This window comes from Miscanthus floridulus, unplaced genomic scaffold (genome assembly GCF_019320115.1).
Source record: "Miscanthus floridulus cultivar M001 unplaced genomic scaffold, ASM1932011v1 os_1000_1_2, whole genome shotgun sequence".
Classification (NCBI taxonomy): Eukaryota; Viridiplantae; Streptophyta; class Magnoliopsida; order Poales; family Poaceae; genus Miscanthus; species Miscanthus floridulus.
Genome location: NW_027097453.1, coordinates 58,908 through 79,418, shown reverse-complemented (window position 1 = coordinate 79,418; position 20,511 = coordinate 58,908). Strand labels below are relative to the sequence as shown.

At 42.8% G+C, this 20,511-nt stretch overlaps 1 non-coding gene across 1 annotated transcript; it reads right to left on the bottom strand.

Moving 5' to 3' along the window:
• Positions 1-1,251: 1,251 nt before the first annotated feature.
• LOC136533576 (small nucleolar RNA R71) lies at positions 1,252-1,358 on the bottom strand. Its single transcript, XR_010778509.1, has one exon. It is a non-coding gene; the product is annotated as a small nucleolar RNA R71 (small nucleolar RNA).
• Between the last annotated feature and the right edge of the window lie 19,153 nt (positions 1,359-20,511).

The window sequence follows — 20,511 nt, the reverse complement described above, 5'->3', positions numbered from 1 at the left end:
GACATTATGTAAACATGGAGCTTAGATATTGTTTGCCTGTGGATGCATTCTGCACTCTGGGTCATATGGTAGATCACGGATGTGACACTCCCGTTGAGTCCTTTGTAGTCCACTCCCCGTTTGTAAAGCACGTAGAACGTGATTGCGAAGGAAGATAAGCTCTGTTCTTAATCTTCCATAGTAATGTTCCTTATGCATAGATCCAAAGTTAGTTATACTATAGATGAGAGTGTATGTACTTAGGTGTACAAAAGACTTAGTAGATAAGTAATGACTTAGGAAATCTTTTGCTCTTAACGAATCTTCTGCTTAGCCTTACTATATTTTATGAGTATCTATTTCTATCTCTGGAATACCATTATTACCTTACACTTATCATTTACTTATCACTTGACTTACCCCTGCCATAGCATGAGAGTGGTTTTATCATAAGTATACATATTTGTCAATATCTCTATGCCAACACAACCCCATAGCTCCTCCCTGTGGATAAAATATAAATAACGATACTTCGGCATATTCCCGGGTGAAATGCTACAATGGTATATTATCTGTGCACTTACGGATACCTTATATAGATAGTTTATAAGTGTTCTCATAATTACCAACAACACATTTCTGGCATCATGCTAGAGGATGATAACTTAGTTAAGAGTGATGCTAAGAAATGTCAACAAGCATTCCTGGCACCGTTGCCTGGGAGGGGCACATGCCTAAGAGAATTGACCAAATAAATACTCATAACCTATGCTTTAGCAGGCTTACCCTTGTTTGTCTTTGTTCATATCTTATACAGGGTATTGCAGGATTGGTTGTGATTCAATAATTTCTATCAATCAGGATCAACCAAATAAAGAAGAAGCTCAACATCAGTTTCTGAAGCTATGGCTGACAAGACTCTATGTGAGTTCTCTGCTCCAAGCACTGAGAACATTCGCATTGGACCAACACTCAAAACCGATAATCTTGAGTTTGAGCTCAGGCCAAGCCTCATCAACATGGTGCAAGCTACCCCATTCAGCGGAAAAGGCACATGAAGATGCTAGTGCTCATCTTTAGAATTTCCTGGAGATAAGTAGCACGGTCGTCATCAAGGACGTTGCTCAAGACATCGTACTACTCCTGCCTCTTTCCATTCTCACTTGTGGGAAGAGCAAAGCAGTGGTTCTACACCAACAAAGATCACATCAATACATGGGCAAAGTGTTCAAAGGCCTTCCTAGAAAAGTATTTCCCTATAGGCAAGACCAATGCCTTAAGAGGAAATATTTCAAACTTCCAACAGCAGAAAGGAGAGACCATTCCAGAAGCATGAGAACGTTTTCAAGAATATGTTTCAGATTGCCCTCATCATGGAATGGAAGATTGGTTGCTCATGCAAAGTTTCCTCCATGGATTAACTTAGAAAGCCCATGAACAGCTCGATGCCACTACTGGACGATCATTTATGTCACTCACCCTTGTAAAAGCTGAGACTCTTATGTAAAAGATAGCCCCTAATCAAGGCTAGGTCATCATGCAATAAGAGCAAAGAAGTACCAGAAGAGGTGTGTGCACTGTCAACCAAGATGGACGTACTGTTGAATTGGCTCGAACAGTGAGACAATTACAAGAAAGATCGTCAGGCCATTCAAGATGCTTTCAATGCTTGAAATATATGTGGGGAATATTTTGGGGTTGAATTCCCTAAATATCAAGAGGATGCAAACATCATTAGCAACAATTCAGGTTCACAACAACAGAGATAAGGATGGAATCATCAACGATGGTCAACTTACCAAGGTAAGTACCCAAGTAATTATTATAATTCTTCTAATCCTAAACAACCATCCTTAAGAGACTTAATCTTAGAACAAGCTAGGATTAATGAGAGTATTTCTAAAAAGCTTGCTTTTAATGATAAGGTCCTAGAAAATATAAATACTAAAATTGATAGTTTTTCTTCTGCCATACAAGACCAACTTAGCTATAATAAAAAGATAGAATCTCAATTAGCCTAGTTGGCCTCTGCAATGTCTTTTGCCACTAACCTTTAGAAGGTCAACGCCATAACCACAAGAGGTCACAAATCTACTCATGATCCGCCATATCCGACAAGGACAGGTAAGACACTAGTGGAAGTACAGGAAGAGGAGAAGGAGAATGATAAAGAAGTTGGGCCACAAGAGCAAGAGTTACAACAAGATTTTCAGGACACAACCCTCCTACCGTTTCCATGCAGAAATCGAAAAGCCAAAATGGATGAGCAGTTTGGTAACTTTGTAGAGGTAATTCAAAAGTTATATATCAATATTCCATTGCTGGATGCCATATAGGTGACTACCTACGTGAAGTATCTCTGAGACAACCTCAACAACAAAACACCACTGCCCTACACTGAGGTAATTAAGTTAACGGAGGAGTGCAGTGTGGCCATCCTAAACACAGCACTTGTCAAGAAGAAGGATCCAGGATGCCCCACTATCGATTGTTCGATCGGGAGCCGGAACTTTGAGAATGCGTTATGCGATCTTGGAGCAAGTGTCAGTGTCATTCCCAAGAAGGTTTTCGACAAGCTCAACTATTCAACACTCACACCAACATCGATGTGCTTACAACTAGCGACCAATCGGTTCGCTACCCTATAGGAATCGCTGAGAATATTCTGGTAAGAATATGAAACTTTTTCGTTCCTATATATTTTGTGGTACTTGACATGCAGGAGGACGTGAAGACACCACTCATTCTTGGGAGACCCTTCCTGAGCACTACAAATGCGCACATTGATGTCGGAGCTGGAGAGATCAAATTCCATATTAACAGAAAGGAAGAGCGGTTCGCTTTCAAGATCCGGAACAATACTCCAATTTGGAGTGGCATGAGAAGCAAGTATCAAGGTCTCCATCTCTAGGACCGAAGGATACACCTGAAGAATGAACCCGAATGGAGAAGTCTGGTTCGGCGGACTCAAAATTCTAAACCCTCAGTCGAGTGGTAACTCGGTAGTTATCCATATTTACTTTTCGCATTATATTTTTACTTTGGCATATTTACTTCTTAAAACTTGCATTAGAAAAATGAAATAAACAATTCTCATCATGGCATACTAAAAATTCAAGTCCCATGTTAATAATTTTTACGGAGCGTAAAAACCCCGTAAGAAATATTTACTATGGAGGCGTAAAAATAAAAAAATACCATCATTCATCTTCTCATATTTCATAGTTTCACAAAGGTAATTTTGCATTGCATTGTTATACATGTATATGGTAGAAATATAGGCACTAGGGACCCACAGACACCTGGGACCTACCACCATCACCTCCTCAACCACCACCTATCACTTCCATCACCTCCATATCGTCCACTTTCACCTTCTTATCCTCCACTATCACTCTCCACCGGGCATATCCACCAAAAGTGCACCGACGGGCACCAACATTTGCTTAAGCACGAAGCAAAGAGGAATCAGGAAAATGGAGAGGCCATTTGGCCATGTGGTGGGGCCACCCCACCACTAGGCCGACCGGCTTACTGCTTCCCCCTCTATAAATCCCACTCCTTCCTTGTTGCTCTCGGTCTCCAACACAACACAAGGCAACCACCTGAGTTCAAAATTCCAGAAGCAAAATTCATAGTTGAATTTCCTTTGGTAGAAGTAGTGTTGAAGAAAGAAAGAGTGTGGGAAAGATTGAGTGTGAAAGTAGTGCAGAAAATCTTGAGAGAAAATTGGAGAGGTGCAGCTGAAATTTAAGCAAGAAAAATAGAGTTTAAGAGTGGTAGTGTTGTCCAAATCAAGAGAGGAATTTGAAAAGAATTAGGGAGGAAAGACATGCCAAAATCTTGATTAGAATATTCACTAGGCAATCTCGGATGACTAACCTCTAGACGATTAACTTTTGGATGGCTAACCACTAACATTTTTTTCCTAATCCCGTTCCACGAGTTGTGTTGTTTTTTTCTATTTTGCAAGAAAATGAGCAAGATCACCAGCAAGCTCAAGCGGGAGATATCGTTCCATTCAACAAGAAGTTCTTCAGTCCCAAGCAAGCACCGACATGGAGGTTGATCCTCCGTCTCCCACTATTGGAGCACTGTCCTGATCAGCCCCCAGTGGAGAGGAACATTCTTCTACAAGAAAAGCAGCTCAAACTCTAGGATGATAGGGAGAAGAACATCTATAAGAAGCTGAAGGACCAGGATTTCGTCCTCACCCCTGCCTTCGAATCCAGCCCTACTTCAGTCCATAGGTATGCACTCTAAATTTGAACTTATTTTCAAGGCCATAGGATGGAAGGATGCATGGGAAATAGATGAGTCAGGGTGCAAGCTTTTGACTATTGAATTTGTATACACTTTACAAACTACCGACTCGGAAGTCTCATTTAGGTTCTTTGGGAAATAATTTTCTTTTCCCTAGAAGAACTTTCATGAGCTTCTTGGATTCCCTGCTCAGTGCACAATTGATGTAGACTCAGCTATTTAAGACATTGATAGGAATACATTTTGGAGGGAGATATCGAAAGAAATTGTTTGCTAACGCCCTCGCACCAATGACATTCACCACCCAACTGCGGTTCATGCACAAATGGCTAGGGATTTTCTCTTTTTCCTAGAAATGATTTCCACACCGTAAGGAACGATGAACTTAAACTGCTCTATGCTATGGTTAAAAGAAAGAAGGTTTCACCCACATAGCTAGAAATTCCTGGACTTAGGGAGATGTTGGGTGCACTTCTTTGGTCACCCACATAGCTAGAAATTTGGGTTTACTAGCAAACGCTTCTATTACATACATTGATAGTCCCCGATGGGTTATTGATTATGGCTATTTTAATCATGCACACATGTAAAAAAGGGCAAGGATGGGAAAATAGTCATGATGTATATGGACTACATAAATGAATTTCTGTTACCAGATCGGAACCTCGGTCTATATGTGGTAGATTCATTTGTCTTTGATTTGTAGAAAATAGAGCAAGCACCTCATAGGAGTGCCTCTGCAAGGATCACTCGCAACACGCAGCCTTGGTACTATGGAGATGACCCCAGTCCAGAAGGCTCTGCCTTCACCGGCTACATAGGATTTGATCAAGCAGGACCTTCCTAAGTGCACCTTCCTCAGCATGCGGGCTGGGACCAGCCTGAGATCTTCCAATATGCACCAACCTGAGCATGCTGGGTGGGAGCAGCCCGCTCCTCAGCACGCTGAGAGCTCTTAGAATCAAGGCTCAAGTGGGCAATGGTAGGATGACAATTTGACTACTACTACCAGCAGCAGTCTTACGAGGAGATCTCTAGTGGCCACCAGGGAGGACGCATGTCCTTCTCTACCTATGGCTACCATGACCATCCCACAGGTTATCATGAACAACAAATGGAGTATGCTCATTTTGACACCAAGCTCACCACCATTGAGGAGAACTAGCAGGAGATTCAGGAACACTCTTCACCCACATTCCTAGTGGAAAGAAGAAGTAGGACAACACCTCATCGCCATCTAGCAACAACAGCAACAGGAGAATGACAACTGGAACTACTTATTTGGCCATCTCCACATTGACCACCCGCCTCGCCGAAGGATCATAGCAACATCCAGCTTGGGGGAGGAACCCCCATTTACCTAAGGTAAGTTTTCTTTATAGTATTTTATTATTTTCTTTAGTTTATTTAATTTTTGAATTTGTATTATATTAAAAAAATATAAAAATAATGAAAACCAAATAAAAAGAGTGTGTATATAGTTTGCTTAAGGTGTTCTTTAGTTTGTTTTTAAGAGTCAATAAATAAATAGAACTTGTCCATATCCTTTTACACATGGTAAATATGCTTAGGCAAGCAACATGGATTCAATTTAAATTCAATTCATATCTTTGTGTAAGGGTTGCCATCAATTACCAAAAAGGAGGAGATTGAAAGCTCTAGTTTGGTTTTGGTGAATTGATAAAACCCTAAGTGCTAACCTAGTTTATCAAAGTGATTATGAGATAGGTAGCACTACTCCAAGTGGTGAAGCAAATGAAGATCATGACATGTCAATGGTGTTGCCATGGTGATGATCAAGTGCTTGGACTTGGAAAAGAAGAAAGAAAAACAAAAGGCTCAAGGCAAAGGTATAAATGGTAGGCGCCATTTTGTTTCGGTGATCAAGAGACTTAGTGAGTGTGATCACATTTAGGTTCGATAGTCATACTATTAAGAGGGGTGAAACTCATATTGAAATGCGGTTATCAAAGTGATACTAGATGCTCTAACTCATTGCATATGCATTTAGGATCTAGTAGAGTGCTAACACCCTTGAAAACATTTGTAAAAATATGCTAACACTTGTGCACAAGGTGATACACTTGGTGGTTGGCACATTTGAGCAAGGGTTAGAAACTTTACTGATGGAGTGTCCGCCCGTAGTGTGCGGATAGTCCGACGGTGCCATCGGCACCCTATAAAGAAAATACAGGGTTTCACAGAGTGCACCGGACGCTGGTCTCAACTGGACCAGAGCGTCCGGTCAGTGGAAGCAGTGATGGCGCTGGCATCGGTCTTCGAGCGGACACTGGGTCTCTTCGTGACCGGATGCTGTCGGGGTGAGTTCGGTCCTGCTGACGTGGCAGCGCATAGAGGAGATAGTGGGTGTCCAGATGCTGGGTGAGTCCGGTCGGGCATGACCGGACACGTCCGGTCGTGAGTAGAGGCTTACTAGAAGTGATCGGACACTAGGGTCCTGCATCTGGTCGTGATCCAACTGACATGTCCGGTCATAGCTAGAACCTTACCTAGAAGTGACCGGACGCTGGAGTCCTACATCTAGTCCTGGCACTATGCTGCATCCTATCATCAATTGACCATTGGGATTGAGTGCTCAGTATTTGAAGAGAGGGATGACGTGGCAGGCATCCATTGACCTAACGCTAGCAGGGTGCGTCCGGTCGATCTGACTGGAGCGTCCGGTCACCCTGAGCAGTGCCTAGTGAAGGGGTACAATAGATCTATTTCATGAGGGCTTCTATTTAAGCCCCATGGCTAGCTCTAGCCAAAGCCCTCCCACTCATCTCCATCATTGATTCATCATCTTTGTGAGATTGAGAGTGAATCCAAGTGCATTGCTTAAGTATTTGCATCTAGAGGCACTTGGTGGTCGTGTTTCGCTGTGGGATTCGCTTGTTACTCTTGGTGGTTGCCGCCACCTAGATGGCTTGGAGCAGCGAGGATCATTGAGCGGAGGTTGGTGATTGTCTCCGGCTCTAAGTCATGGTGATTGTGAGGGGTTCTTGACCTTTCCCTGGTGGAGAGCCAAAAGGTACTCTAGTGAATTGATCATGGCTTGTGTGATCCTCATCTTGTGTTGGTTGTGCAGCACCCTATTGAGTGTTTGGCGTGTGATGCCAATTAGCGTGTGAACCTTCAAGTGAGTGAATCGCCACAACGAGGACTAGCTTGCCGGCAAGCAAGTGAACCTCAATAAAAAATCATTATGTCATCATTTGATTCTGAGGTTATTGGTCTTCATTGATATTGATTCTTGTGATTGATTGGTTGATTCCTCGACATGGCGGTATAACCATCTTACTCTCTCTCTTTACATTACTGCAAACTAGTTATCAAGCTCTTTAGTGTAGCTAGTTGTCAGAGCTTGTTAGTTTGGTTAGTGTGGCTCTTTAGTTAGTCTTTGAGAGCACACTAACTTAGTGTAGTGACATAGCATTGTGTGAAAAGAAACTATAGAAACTAGAATTGTGTTAGGTGGCTTGCATTTTTAGTAGGCTAGCACAACACTTGCTTTGCCTTATAATTGTCTAACCGGTTTGTTAAGTGTTGTTGTAGAAATTTTTAATAGGCTATTCACCCCCTCTAGCCATTAGGACCTTTTAGGTTCAAGTAGAGTTTGGGCTATCGCTCTGGATTCTGGATCTATCGTCTAGAGACTGGTATAGCCATTGTATCTCTTTATTTATGACTTTGTGCTAGTTCAATATTATGTTGCTATTTATTATGTTCCTAGTTTGCTCTAGTAATATGTTTGATATAGTTATGATTGATGATGAATATATGCATATGTTCGCAAAGCTCTTAGCTCAGTTCTTGACATTCTGCACTCTAGGTCATGTGGTAGATCGTGGATGTGACACTCCCATTGAGTCCTTTGTAGTCCACTCCTTGTTTGCAGAGCACATAGAACGTGATTGTGAAGGAAGACAAGCTCTGTTCTTAATCTTCCTTAGTAATGTTCCTTATGCATAGATCCAAAGTTAGTTATACTATAGATGAGAGTGTATGTACTTGCATGTACAAAAGACTTAGTAGATAAGTAATGACTTAGGAATCTTTTGCTCTTAATGAATCTCCTACTTAGCCTTACTACATTTTATGAGTATCTATTTCTATCTCTGGAATACCATTATTACCTTACACTTATCATTTATTTATCACTTGACTTACCCCTGCCATAGCATGAGAGTGGTTTTATCCTAAGTATACATATTTGTCAATATCTCTATGCCAACACAACCCCATAGCTCCTCCCTATGGATAAAATATAAATAACAATACTCGGTATACTCTCGGGTGAAATGCTACAATAGTATATTATCTGTGCGCTTGGGTATACCTTATATATATAGTTTACAATTGTTCTCATAATTGCCAACAACACATTTCTAGCATCATTCTAGGGATGACAACTTAGTTAATAGTGATGCTAAGAAATGTCAACACCATCCTAAGCACATCTCTCTTGTGGGCTCCTCTCTCTCTGATGCAGGGTGGCTGCAGGTCAATCGTGCTGCCACCCCGTGCGCTCCCCACACCAGTACAACACCATGATGTTGTGATGCTGCCAGCACGCTCCCTAAGCCACCATGACCTAAAGTCCTTTCCCTTCTACTCCATTCCCCTCCCCTTCAAACGGATGCGCATCGATGATGCAAGAGCTAGTAGGACCGAAGCTAGAGGTAGGACAAGAAGACCATGTAGCAATGGATCTAGCGGCGTGGCTTCGTCCCCTCATGCAGTGTGGCTCTAGATCTAGGGTGATGAGGACATGGCACCTTCGGATACGAACAATGATTATAAGGTGCGCTTGTTCCTACATTTGCATAGTGGCTTTGGTTATAATTCATTTGGTTCCACATGTACATGTCACTATTTGATTGTAGGTTCAAATGTGTTTCATAATGGAAGTTCATCAAAGTTGAACTTTCGGTTCGTCGGCAGCCCGATAGTGCCTCATTGGGAAGGCCATAACTCATCCATCCGGAGTGCGATCGAGGTCAATGAGCACTTGATGGAAAGCTTGTTTGATAAGCTTTCAAATAGATCTGGTTCCATCTCAATATCACGTCAACAAGGCCTCCAAATCATCAATATATTCTGTCGCTATTTCTGGCGGGAGCTACACTGTCGTCATGGGCTTGTTAGACATCCTTGGGACCCAGGCCCAAGTTGGAGCACGCTCCAAGAAGATGGAGAACACCTAAGAGATGGCCTTAGACGTCCTCCTCCTTGGCCACCACCTTAGGAGGCCAGCAAGGACGTCCAAGCCAAGCCAGAGGCCCAGTCCAATCCGAGTTCGAGTCTGCCTCGGCCATCAGGACCAGTCTGCAATAAAACGGACGTCTAGGACGCATCCGAACTCCGTTTTTGATGATCCACATATGGATGGAAAGATAATTTGATAAGGAAGCCAATCCAAGTGGTTTCACGTCAAAAGCTCTTCGGAATCAACGGGAATCGTCGAAACAAGTTAGTGTCCAGAATCTGCCAGGGTGCTGCGACACCTTCTTTTGGGCTGTTGGGCCTTGTAACGTGTTGGGACACCTTTAGGACGTGAAGAGGGATCCTTGGACGTCCCTTAGGCTATATAATCAGTAGCCACCACCTACTTTAGGGTTTGTGTTTTGCTTAGATTATTCTGTTAAGAACAGTTTCGCCGTTCATCAGTTTGTGAGACCCCAACTCGTGAGATTAATCATATATCTGCAATTTGGTTGCGATCTTTCTTGTTCTTGCTTGTGTTCTTCGTTGCGCAGGCAGGGATTAGCCTTCTTGGCGAGGTCAACCTGGTCCGAGACTCGGTTGATAACTAGAGGAGCTGTGGTGCTAAGATTGTAGGATTCGATCTTTCGATCTGAAGCCGGATCGGTGTGTCATTCTTCGCCACAACGATAGTTACCATTACCTGACGGAAGATCGGGATCCCCGTCTCCATTAAGTGGTAATCAGAGCTAAGGTATACCGTCAGGTTCACTTTTATTCCCTAGTTTGAGAGTTTCGCATTCGTCCTATAGTCCAGTGCTATACTTTTATTTCCTATCCTAGAACCTTCCGCGCCATAGCCTTTACATATTTCAGTTTTAGAGTTTGCTTTGTTGAGTTTATGTCCTAGGTCAAAGTCTTGTTGCTGGTTTAGATTGTGTTCTTTTCTAGTTTGTGTTGATCCCTTCACCCGCCGCTATTCCGTATCACCATCGGTTTGCATCTTGTGTCCATTAAATCCCTGATTCGAGTAGCTTCCTTAAAACAGTCATAACTTTTGCATCCGAACTCGAAACGGGAAAAATTTTATATCTACGGAGAACGCCAGAAAATTTTAGATCTATTTCATCCCAGCATAGCTGGGTTCGCAAAAATTAGATTTGCGAAATTCGATTAGGAAAATTGAGTTTCTGGACCCACAAGTTTTGGTATGCTTTTTAGAGCACAGTCCTAATTTTCTATAGGCCACATCTTTTATTCAATTGAGCTCAAATTTTTTGTGGTTTATTCTTGTGTGCTCCTTGCTGAGAAAAAAATATCAAAAGAGCAAAAGCAAGAAAAAAAAGATTGGACAAAAAAATAAAAGAAAAAAAATAGTAAAAGAGAATAGAAGATATCGAAAAGGAGCACATAAGGAACACTCAATAGCTCTATTGTTTATGGTACCTTTTGCCTTGTTCATATCCGTTGCTACCTTTAATACTTATTTCCTTTCATCCTTGTTTCCTCTCTTGTTTATCACAACTGGTGATAGGAACACGTATAGGCCAGCAACTAGGACAAGTGCTCTAGACATTTATTCAATATTGCTGTCTGTCACTGACTTGTGTGCCACATATACATATTTGTTCTTTTGCGTGCCTCCCAAGCTCCACATATACTTCAGATCGGTACAGAAAAAGACCCTTGCAATCTTGGTGTCACACCCTCACAGGTATCACGTACCAGCCACCGGTTGTACCGTCACTGCTTGCGTTGGTAAGAACTTTGTAAGAGCTTGGTAAGACGCTTCCACTTATTGTGAAAAGTGACACCACTGCAACCACGTAGTCATTTGGTAGGGATAACTTTCACCGTTTGTTCCTTGTTTTTGTGTTTACAATGACAGGTTGTTCGTATCCACCGACTTATGATGGTATAGGTGCTGATGAGTACATGGAGTGGGAAATTGCCATCGATAACATATTTGCTACTCGCTTTATGTGTCCAAGGAGAAAGGTAAAAAATGCAGCTAGTGTTTTGCTACATTCTGCTTTATCTTGGTGGGAGTCTTTAGATCCTTCTGATAAGCCTCAAACTTGGAATGATATGAAACTTCTTATGCGAGAAACCTTTGTTAATCCACCTCCTATTTTGACTTCATATGATGAGGTGCGCCATTTAGAGGAAGAGTCTATTGTTATTTCTCCTGCTATGCCTAACCTTTTGTAGGACAATGTAGAAAAGAGCAAGGATGCCGTGATAGAAAATGAGAAGCTCACAGTCTCATGTGAAAATTCAGAATCATCAACTATTACCCCTACTGAACGTGAGAGCAAAGGTAATGCCCATGATGCTAACCTCACAGAAGGTGAGAGTTCTCTTGATGTGTTGAATTTTTCCACCAATCATGCTATGATAGAGCAAATTTTAGTAGAGCATTCGCTTGATTTACCTTTGTCACAAGATGATTTGCTTGATGTTTCTTGTGACAAAGATGACTTACATGATGATATTTATGTTATACCCATGCAATCATTGAAGAATGATCACGCTATATGTGTGCTGAAAATGAGCACTTGTGCTGAAAATAGACTTGTTATTCATAATGCTAGTGAAGTTGATGAGCTGAAATTATTGTCTTCTTTAAATACTTTGGGTTACATTGAATTTGATGTTCCGTGTAATCTTAGTTCTTTAGAGGAAAAACTTTATGCATATGCTAATTTGCCATGGTTCTCTAGACATACATATCATTTTATTGGAAAATATAATTGTAAAGGAGAGTATATGGTGCATCGTGCCTATATTTGTTCAAATCTGAAATCTCCTTATATTGAGCAAAAGTATGATCAACCAAAGGATTGCAATTGCTATAATCTTGTTATGTCGAGTTCCTCTAGTTTTGTTATAAAGAAACATGTTAAATTTCAAGAAGGGGAGCAATGTTGGCTACTACCAACAATGTTTTCTTCATCTAATCCCAAACCGAGGACGGTTTGTTGTCAAGAAGGGGAGGATGATGAGGACATGGCACCTTCGGATACGAACAATGATTATAAGGTGCGCTTGTTCCTACATTTGCATAGTGGCTTTGGTTATAATTCACTTGGTTCCACATGTACATGTCACTATTTGATTGTAGGTTCAAATGTGTTTCATAATGGAAGTTCATCAAAGTTGAATTTTCGGTTCGTCGGCAGCTCGATAGTGCCTCATTGGGAAGGCCATAACTCATCCATCCGGAGTGCGATCGAGGTCAATGAGCACTTGATGGAAAGCTTGTTTGATAAGCTTTCAAATAGATCTGGTTCCATCTCAATATCACGTCAACAAGGCCTCCAAATCATCAATATATTCTGTCGCTATTTCTGGCGGGAGCTACACTGTCGTCATGGGCTTGTTAGACATCCTTGGGACCCAGGCCCAAGTTGGAGCACGCTCCAAGAAGATGGAGAACACCTAAGAGATGGCCTTAGACGTCCTCCTCCTTGGCCACCACCTTAGGAGGCCAGCAAGGACGTCCAAGCCAAGCCAGAGGCCCAGTCCAATCCGAGTTCGAGTCTGCCTCGGCTATCAGGACCAGTCTGCAATAAAACGGACGTCTAGGACACATCCGAACTCCGTTTTTGATGATCCACATATGGATGGAAAGATAATTTGATAAGGAAGCCAATCCAAGTGGTTTCACATCAAAAGCTCTTAGGAATCAACGGGAATCATCGAAACAAGTTAGCGTCTAGAATCTGCCAGGGTGCTGCGACACCTTCTTTTGGGCTGTTGGGCCTTGTAACGTGTTGGGACACCTTTAGGACGTGAAGAGGGATCCTTGGACGTCCCTTAGGCTATATAATCAGTAGCCACCACCTACTTTAGGGTTTGGGTTTTGCTTAGATTATTCTGTTAAGAACAGTTTCGCCGTTTATCGGTTTGTGAGACCCCAACTCGTGAGATTAATCATATATCTGTAATTTGGTTGCGATCTTTCTTGTTCTTGCTTGTGTTCTTCGTTGCGCAGGCAGGGATTAGCCTTCTTGGCGAGGTCAACCTGGTCCGAGACTCGGTTGATAACTAGAGGAGCTGTGGTGCTAAGATTGCAGGGTTCGATCTTTCGATCTGAAGCCGGATCGGTGTGTCATTCTCCGCCACAACGATAGTTACCATCACCTGACGGAAGATCGGGATCCCCGTCTCCATTAAGTGGTAATCAGAGCTAAGGTATACCGTCAGGTTCACTTTTATTCCCTAGTTTGAGAGTTTCGCATTCGTCCTATAGTCCAGTGTCATACTTTTATTTCCTATCCTAGAACCTTCCGCGCCATAGCCTTTGCATATTTCAGTTTTAGAGTTCGCTTTGTTGAGTTTATGTCCTAGGTCAAAGTCTTGTTGCTGGTTTAGATTGTGTTCTTTTCTAGTTTGTGTTGATCCCTTCACCCGCCGCTATTCTGTATCACCATCGGTTTGCATCTTGTGTCCATTAAATCCCTGATTCGAGCAGCTTCCTTAAAACAGTCAACTTTTGCATCCGAACTCGAAACGGGAAAAATTTTATATCTACGGAGAACGCCAAAAAATTTTAGATCTATTTCATCCCAGCATAGCTGGGTTCGCAAAAATTAGATTTGCGAAATTCGATTAGAAAAATTGAGTTTCTGGACCCACAAGTTTTGGTATGCTTTTTAGAGCACAGTCCTAATTTTCTATAGGCCACATCTTTTATTCAATTGAGCTCAAATTTTTTGTGGTTTATTCTTGTGTGCTCCTTGCTGAGAAAAAAATATCAAAAGAGCAAAAGCAAGAAAAAAAAGATTGGACAAAAAAATAAAAGAAAAAAAATAGTAAAAGAGAATAGAAGATATCGAAAAGGAGCACATAAGGAACACTCAATAGCTCTATTGTTTGTGGTACCTTTTGCCTTGTTCATATCCGTTGCTACCTTTAATACTTGTTTCCTTTCATCCTTGTTTCCTCTCTTGTTTATCACAACTGGTGATAGGAACACGTATAGGCCAGCAACTAGGACATGAAGAGGGATCCTTGGACGTCCCTTAGGCTATATAATCAGTAGCCACCACCTACTTTAGGGTTTGGGTTTTGCTTAGATTATTCTGTTAAGAACAGTTTCGCCGTTCATTGGTTTGTGAGACCCCAACTCGTGAGATTAATCATATATCTGCAATTTGGTTGCGATCTTTCTTGTTCTTGCTTGTGTTCTTCGTTGCGCAGGCAGGGATTAGCCTTCTTGGCGAGGTCAACCTGGTCCGAGACTCGGTTGATAACTAGAGGAGCTGTGGTGCTAAGATTGCAGGGTTCGATCTTTCGATCTGAAGCTAGATCGGTGTGTCATTCTCCGCCACAACGATAGTTACCATCACCTGACGGAAGATCGGGATCCCCGTCTCCATTATAGGGGACATCGCCTGTCCCTCTACCCTTAGGCAAGACGGCACCCCTCTGCCCAGCGCGTAAGCATGCCTAGTAGTGCCTTTTTGAACGCTGAGTAGATTATTCATTAAGTAATCATAACCAATAAAGAAGGGCAAAAACTTTAATTTTCAAACGCCGAGTCATTCCCGCTTAATCGTAGCGACTAATGACTAGTAGCCGTTCCAAGTAGAACTCATGGTTTCAACTCCTTAGGCCTTGTTTGGATGTTGTAGTAATAAGAAACCATTATATCAAGAAACTATAGTTTTAGAACCATTGATGTGCAAAACCGTGGTCTAGAAAAAAGAGGTCTAGAGTGGAGCTTTTAAAACTCCAAAAAGACAATAGTTTTAGCAATACTATGGTATTTAAAATCTTTGGCTGGCGCTGAAGGCTAGGAGGGAGCCAAGGATCGGGCCCAGGCTTCCATCGATCAAGAGCCTGAGGCTCGGTTGAGCCCCCAAGCCCTAAGCAGTGGTGGCAGGCGTGCTTGGGCTCGACCAGATTCCTTGGCCTAAGGGTTCGCGCGAGCATAACCGATGGGTTAGCCCCCGAGCCCTCAGGAGATCCTAGAGGGGTCGGTTGGGGGGTCTCTTAGTCGGGAACCTTTGATTTGAGGCTTATCATACCCCTATGTAAGGATCTCATCAGGAGCCCCAAGCCCTTCGTGGCCTCAGTTGGCCAGTTAGCTTTTAGCTACCCTCATCGGCGGGCTCAAGCGTGTTTTCAGCTATTTTGCTCTCGGCCAGGATGCTCAAGCATGTTTTCAGCCATTTTGCTTTTTGTTTCGGGTGTTAGCTTTTAGCTACCCTCATTGGCGGGCTCAAGCGTCTTTTTAGCTATTTTGCTCTCGACCGGGATGCTCAGGCATGTTTTTAGCCATTTTGCTTTTTGTTTCGGGTGTTAGCTTTTAGCTACCCTCATCGGCGAGCTCAAGCGTCTTTTCAGCTATTTTGCTCTCGGCCGGGATGCTCAGGCATGTTTTCAGCCATTTTGCTTTTTTGTTTCGGGTGTTAGCTTTTAGCTACCCTCATCGGCGGGCTCAAGCGTCTTTTTAGCTATTTTGCTCTCGGCCGGGATGCTCAGGCATGTTTTCAGCCATTTTGCTTTTTGTTTCGTGAAAACAACTCGTTGGAAGTCATGACAAGACGTGCTGTGGATGAATATCATCTTTATTGATCATGAATATAAACTAATACATATGTTGTTGAAGAGTATTGTCTTTCATCGATTGTGAACGTTGGTCCCTTGTGGCTTGCATATCTGTTTTTTCTTGAGTTGTTTTTACACGTAGAATCTTCTTAGCTGGCTGATGTGCCATGTATTGCTGACTTCTTTTCCATCTTCGGTTATTAACTTGTATGTGCCTGGTCCGGTGACTTTTGTGACAATGAACGGACCTTCCCATGGACTGAGTAGCTTATGTCGTCCGTCAGTCTTTTGTATCCTTCTTAGCACTAAGTCTTCGACTTGTAGCGATCGAGGTTGGGTACTCTTGTTGTAGTGCCGTCTTAAACCTTGTAGGTATCTGGCTGATTGGAGGGTAGTGTTTACTCTGACTTCTTCTAAGCTGTCGAGTTCTAATCTTCTTATGTGTTCTACTTCTCCTTCATCGTATTGTTCTATCTTTGGGGATGTCCAGATCAAGTCGGCGGGCAGTACGGCCTCTGACCCGTAAACTAGGAAGAAGGGTGAGTAGCCTGTTGCTCTGCTTATTTGAGTTTGTAGCCCCCATACTACTTTCGGTAATTCTTCAATCCATTTGGACCCATAGTCCACTAGTTCTTCGTATAACCTTGGTTTTAATCCGGCTAGTATGAGTCCATTAGCCCTTTCTACTTGTCCGTTGGCTTTTGGATGTGCAACAGACGCATAGTCTATACTGAAACCACAGTCTTGTGCCCAGCTCTTGAATTCTATAGCTATGAAGGGGGAGCCTAGATCTGTGATGATTCGATTGGGCATGCCGAAGCGGTGCATAATGTCTTGGATGAACTCGACTGCTTTGGTTGCGCTGTATTTCGCGAGTGGTTTGTATTCAATCCACTTGGTGAACTTGTCGATTGCTACAAAGATGTACTCGAAGCCACCTTTTGCTTTTTTCAGGGGTCCTACTTGATCCAGTCCCCAGCAGGAAAAAGGCCAAGCGGGTGGGATGCAGATAAGATTGTGAGCTGGTACATGGGCTTGTCTTGCAAACATTTGGCAACCTTTGCATTTTCTGACAAGCTCTTCTGCATCTTTCAAAGCGGTTGGCCAGTAGAATCCGGTGTGAAATGCTTTGCCAACCAGTGTCCTTGAGGCGGCATGATTTCCACAGCAACCTGAGTGTATTTTGTCTAGGATCTCTTTACCTTCTTCAGATGAGACACATTTTAGGAGTACTCCTGATGATGCTGCTCTTTTGTAAAGTTTATCTCCTACTAGAACGTAGTTTTTGCTTCTGCAAACAACTTGGGTGGCTTCTGCCTTATCTGCTGGCAATTTATTTTCTTTGATATAGTCGATGAAAACTTGGCTCCATGAAGTGTTGATTACCAAGATCTGAACGCTTTTAGCCTGAATTTCATGTGTTGTTTCACCGGGTTGTTTGATAGAGGGAACTGATAGCTCTTGTATGAATACGCCGGGTGGAACCTTCGCTCTGTCTGATCCAAGCTTGGCAAGGATATCTGCTGTAATGTTGGAATCACGTAGGACGTGTAAAATTTCTAATCCTTGGAAATGTTTTTCAAGTTTCCGTATTTCAGCACAGTAAGCACCCATGTTTTCTTTGGTGCAATCCCAATCTTTGTTGACTTGGTTGATGACTACTGCTGAATCGCCGTATACGAGTAATCTTTTTATTTCGAGGGTAATTGCCACTCATAGCCCATGGATGAGGGCTTCATATTCTGCTTCGTTATTTGTAGCTTGCCATAATATCTGAAGGACGTACTTGAGTTATTTTCCTTCTGGAGAAATGAGGAGAACGCCTGCACCGGCCCCACCTAGTTTGGGTGATCCGTCAAAGTACATCTTCCAGTGGTCAAAGATTATATCTAATAAAGGCTGTTGAATCTCTGTCTATTCGGCCATAAAATCAGCGAGGGCTTGAGATTTGATTGCTTTCCGTGGGGTGAAATCGATGTCAAGAGCTCCGATTTCAACTGCCCACTTGGATATGCGCCCAGTGGCATCTTTATTGTGTAGGATGTCTCCGAGTGGAAAATTTGTCACCACAGTAATCTTGTGGCTTTCGAAATAGTGGCGAAGCTTGCGTGAGGTGATGAGTAGAGCATAGAGTAGTTTTTGTACATGCGGGTACCGGATTTTGGATTCTGACAGTACTTCGCTGATGTAGTATACGGGACGTTGCACTTTATACACGCGCCCTTGTTCTTCTCTTTCTATGAACGCGCCCTTGTTCTTCTCTTTCTATGACTATTGCCGTGCTGATTACGGTAGGAGTCGCCGCAATATATAGCATCATATCTTCATCTTTCTTTGGAGGTGTTAGGACAGGCGACGAGGTGAGGTATTCTTTAAGTTTTTTGAAAGCTTCGTCGGCCTCTATTGTCCACTCGAACTTGTCTGTCTTCTTTAGTAGTTTAAAGAAAGGTAACCTCTTTTCGCCGAGTCTTGATATGAAGCGGTTGAGGGCCGCCATGCATTCTGTTAGTTTTTGCACATCTTTGACACTTCTAGGTGGGCCCATTTCTGTTATAGCTCGAATTTGCTTGGTGCTGGCTTCGATCCCGCGCTGACTGACCAAAAATCCGAGTAGTTGTCCTGAGGGAACTCCAAATACACATTTGTTTGGGTTCAATTTCCATCTCCATCTCTTCAAGTTTTCGAAGGTTTGCTTTAAATCTTCAATCAGGGTGTCTGGGTTCTTTGTTTTCACCACTACATTGTCCACGTATGCCTCCACATTTTCACCGATTTGATTCCCAAGGCAAGTTTGGATAGCTCTTTGGTACGTGGCGCCAGCGTTCTTTAGTCCAAACGACATGGTCTTGTAGCAGTAGGCACCAAATGGGGTGATGAAAGATGTCTTGCTCTGGTCTTGTTCTTTTAGTGCGATCTGGTGATACCCTAAATAGCAATCGAGAAAAGATAATAGTGCAGATCCTACTGTTGAGTCAACTATCTGGTCAATGCGTGGTAGCCCGAACGGATCTTTTGGGCAATGTTTGTTGAGATCTGTGTAGTCGATGCATATACGCCACTCGTCCGTGTTTTTCTTCTGCACAAGGACCGGGTTTGCTAGCCAGTCTAGATGAAGGATTTCCTTGATGAATCCGGCTGCCATCAGTTTTGTTATTTCCTTTTTAATTGCTGCCTTTTTGTCGGGTGAGAATCGTCGTAGCTGTTGCTTTACAGGCTTGGAGCTTTCATTAACATCAATTCTGTGCTCAGCCAACTCCCTTGGGACTCCTAGCATGTCGGTCGGCTTCCAGGCGAAGATATCTTTGTTGTCCCGAAGAAAGTTGGTGAGCGCGAGTTCCTATTTTGCCGAGAGGTGAGCACTGATGGTTGCTGTCTTGGAGGTATCACCTGTGCCTAAGTCGATTTGCTTGACGTCGGCTTCTTTTGGTGGTGCGATGATGCTGGGCTTTTTAGCCGGTATTTCTAATTCTTCTTGGCTTGTCTCTGCAGCGATTGCGGCTATTTCTTTTCTTCCATTGTCGGCTTGTGCCTTAGCTGCAATTTGGATCGCCTGAACGTCACAGTCAAAAGCACGCTTCAAATCGCTTCGAAGAGAAAGGATACCATTGGGTCCTGGCATCTTAAGCAGTAAGTACGGATAATGTGGTATTGCCATGAATTTGGCCAGTGCTGGACGTCCGAGGATTGCATGATATGACGAATCGAAGTCAGCGACCTCAAATTTGATAAACTTTGTTCGGTAGTTTGAAGGAGTTCCAAAAGTAACGGGTAAAGTAATTTGTCCGAGTGGCATGGCTGCTTTTCCGGGTACTATTCTGTAAAAAGGTGTGCTTGTTGGCGTGATCATCCCGGACGAGTTGTAGTCCCATTTTCCTTAGAGTTTCTAAAAAGATGATATTGAGTCCAGCTCCTCCATCGATTAGTACTTTGGTGACGGTCATACCAGCAATAGTTGGATCTAGAACCAATGGATAATGGCCTACGTTTCCCACGCTAGTCCATTGGTCTTCTCTGGTAAATTGGATAGGATACTGTGACCAATTGAGGTATCTTGGTGTAGCCGGTTCTGCTGTCATAATGGTTCGTAGTGCTAGTTTTTCTTGATATTTGCTTCTGCAATCCGGAGCCCCTAAGAAGATCACTGCTACCGTTCCCCTGGGTTTTTGGAATCCTTTGTCCTCGTGGTTGTCTTCCTCTCTTTTCTGATTGTCCTCTTTGGTGTTTTCCTTACTATCTTTTTGTGTATCAATCATTGAAAGTGTAGCAATTTCCGATGGTGTGCCTCCCACTAGGGTGCAATGGGCAACGTATGTTTTCAATGTCATCATATCTTCTGGGTTTGAAAAACTTCTTTGATTTGTCGGCCATTGCCATAGTATTGTCTGGTCTACTTTTTCTTTCTTGATGTCTGCTATTTCGGTGATTTTGCTTGTCCGAGTTGTCCTAGTTGCTTCTGTCTAGGAAACTCTCTCGTGTTTTTTCTTCTGCAGTAATCATCTTTTC